Consider the following 3,162-nt stretch of genomic DNA (forward strand, 5'->3'; position numbering starts at 1 on the left):
CACATGAAAGCTTATCTCAATGCCTTCTTGGAAAGTACAGAGATGGTCCTGGATTTTCTTGAAGACTGTGCCAAAAGAACATAAGCTTGGCAGGTCCTAGCAAGTTGGAAAGGCCTCAAGATTGAGGCCCAGGGAAGCAAAGGTCTGGTGCCTGCTGTCCAAGAACCAGTCTCCTCAGCCCCAGAGATTCTTCTCAGACAGCTTGGCTGCAACATGTTGGTGTTAGAGTTGCAATTCTGGAAGGAGTACTTAAACCAAAAAGAAGCCAGATCCTTTGAGGAGTGGAGTAATGAATTTATTGTGAACTTTTTTTTTTCATTTAGAATTTTATTTTTCCAAATTACATGTAAAAACAAATTTTGGCATAAAATTTTTTTTTTGCAAGGCAATAAGGGCTAAGTGACTTGCCCAGGGTCACACAGCTAGTAAGTGTCAAGTGTCTGAGACCGGATTTGAACTCAGGTCCTCCTGAAGCCAGGGCTAGTGTTTTATCCACTGAGCCACTTAGCTGCCCCCCATCAATTTTTTTTAACTTTGTGTTCCAACTTCTCTTCCTCCCTCCCTCCCTATTCCACGCCCCACCCCCCAAGAACTAAAGCAATTCAATATAAGTTATATGAGTAGTCACGTAAAACATCTCCACATTAGCCAGGTTGTGAAAGAAAATAGACAAAAACAAAACTTCAGATTAAAGAACTATCAAAAAATTTTTTTTAATGTGGAATGCTTCACAAATTTGCATGTCATCCTTGAGCAGGTGCCATGCTAATCTTCTCTGTATCATTCCAATTTTACTATATGTGCTGCCAAGGCAAGCACGTGAACTTAACTTTAAATAGCAGATGTAATAAACTCCAAGAGTATAACAACTTAGTTGTTCCCTCTCTGTGTCCTTTTTCATTGTCTGTATGAATCCCATATTTGTGTTTTCCTTTTATTGTAGTTCGAGATGGTATGGATGCCAATTTGCTGGTTCTTTCCTTTACTTTGCATTATTTCTTGTTTTGTTTTTGTTTTTGGTGGGGCAACGAGGGTTAAGTGACTTGCCCAAGGTCACACAGCTAGTGTCAAGTGTCTGAGGCTGAATTTGAACTCAGATCCTCCTGAATCCAAGGCCAGTGCTTTATCCACTGTGCCACCTAGCTGTTCCCTTTGCATGATTTCTTACAGTCTTTGCATATTTGTTTTTATTTCCTATATTGTTGTTATTCAGTTGTGTCTGATTCTTAGTGGCCCCTTGAAACATATTGTCCATGGAATTTTCTGGTAAAGATACTAGAGTGGTTTGCCATTTCCTTCTCCAGATGACTAAGAACTTGCCCAGGGTCATACAGCTAATAAAAGATCATATTTGAACTAAGTCCTTCCTGACTTCAGCCAGTGTTCTATCCACTAAGCCAACTAACTAATACATTAATCATTCCTACATTAGTCAAATGCATTATAATAGGCCACAGTTTATTGATATGGTTATTCCCCTTTAGGTTGTTTGTAGGGCTTGGGGGTGGGTTTTTGTTTTTGTAACTATAATGTGACAAACTTGAATTAAGAACTTATTGTGATACAAGACAGTTCCAAAAGGAGTCATGATGGAAAATGCTCTCCATAACCAGAAAAAGAACTATGGAGTCTGAATGAAGATTGAATCATACTATTTTTCCTTCTTTTTTGTTTTTGTTTTCCTTTCTTGAGCTTTTTCCCTTTTGTTCTGATTCTTCTTTCACAACATGGCTAATGTGGCAATATGTTTAATGTGATTGTATATATATATAACCTAGATCAGATTTCTTGCCATCTTTGGGAGGGGAAAGGAGAGGGAAGGAGAGAAGGGGAAAACTTTGGAACTCAAAATCTTATAAAAATGAATGTTAAATACTATCTTTACATGTAACTGGAAAAAAATTAAATACTATTAAGATTGGGGGAAATGTTGAAAACTACCTCTACATGTAACTAAAAAATAATAAAATACTTTAATGATTAAAAAAAAAAAGATTGGGGGGGAAAAAGAATTTGTTGTGTGCTAAGCAAATTAGGTGAGGGAGGAGAAACAACATCTAGAGAAGATTGTGTCTACCCAAAAAGAGATTCAATTCTTTGGTCATTATATCAAAGGTCTGTGATTTCCCAATATGGGAACTCTACCCCTCTTCTGTCCCTCCTTCCCCCTACCCCACCCATTATCCATATTTCTCATTTTAGAGAGCTGCCTGATATTCAAAGAGTTACTAACTTACCCGTGGAGTCAGAAGACCAATTTACCATATGCTGCCTTGCTAGAGTCTATTAATGTTGTTAACTTTTTTTTAGTGTATAAATTTCTTTTAAAAACATATATGTGTGTACACAGTATCATCAACATTGAGTGTTGATCTACTGTGATGGACTATATTCTTCTCACCAATGCAATGGTACAGAAGAGCTCCTGGGAACTCATGATAGAAAAGGATCTCCAAAACCAAAGGAAAAAAAAAAAAAAGAACTGTGGAGTATAGATGCTGAATGAACCATGCTATTTCTTTTGGTTTTGGTGCTGTTGTTTTTTTTTCTATTTTGAGGTTTTTCATCATTGCTCTGATTTTTTCTCTTATAACAGGACTAATGCAGAAATAGGATTAATGCTATTATGTGTATATATATGTGTGTGTATATATATCTATATCTATATATGTATATGTATATAGATATATAGATATAACCTATATCAGATTACCTGCTGTCTAGGGGAGGGGGGGAGGGAGGGGAGGGAGGGAGAAAAATCTGAAATTGTAAAGCTTGTATAAACAAAAGTTGAGAACTATCTTTACATGTAATGGAAAAACCAAAATACCTTATATGTAAAAAAAAATACATATATGTGGGGGCAGCTAGGTGGTACAGTGGATAAATCACTGGCCTCGGATTCAGGAGGACCTGAGTTCAAGTCCAGCCTCAGACACTTGACACTTAACTAGCTGTGTGACTCTGGGCAAGTCACTTAACCCTCATTGCCCTGAAGGAAAAGAAAAAAAACATATATGTGTACTTCTCTTTGGTAACTTTCTTAGAGCATATTCCTGATGAAAGCATTATTGTATCAAAGGATTGATAATTTTTAAAGCCTTGCAAGATACTGTGGTTTCCAAAAAGTTTCCACTGATTTACAAATTATAGCACCAGTAT

General features: G+C 36.8%; 1 non-coding gene across 1 annotated transcript; it reads right to left on the reverse strand.

Annotated features, from left to right (window-relative positions):
• Positions 1-712: 712 nt before the first annotated feature.
• On the reverse strand, positions 713-819 carry LOC122737516. Its single transcript, XR_006354349.1, has one exon. It is a non-coding gene; the product is annotated as a U6 spliceosomal RNA (small nuclear RNA).
• Between the last annotated feature and the right edge of the window lie 2,343 nt (positions 820-3,162).

This window comes from Dromiciops gliroides, chromosome 1 (assembly GCF_019393635.1).
Source record: "Dromiciops gliroides isolate mDroGli1 chromosome 1, mDroGli1.pri, whole genome shotgun sequence".
In the NCBI taxonomy this organism is placed as follows: Eukaryota; Metazoa; Chordata; class Mammalia; order Microbiotheria; family Microbiotheriidae; genus Dromiciops; species Dromiciops gliroides.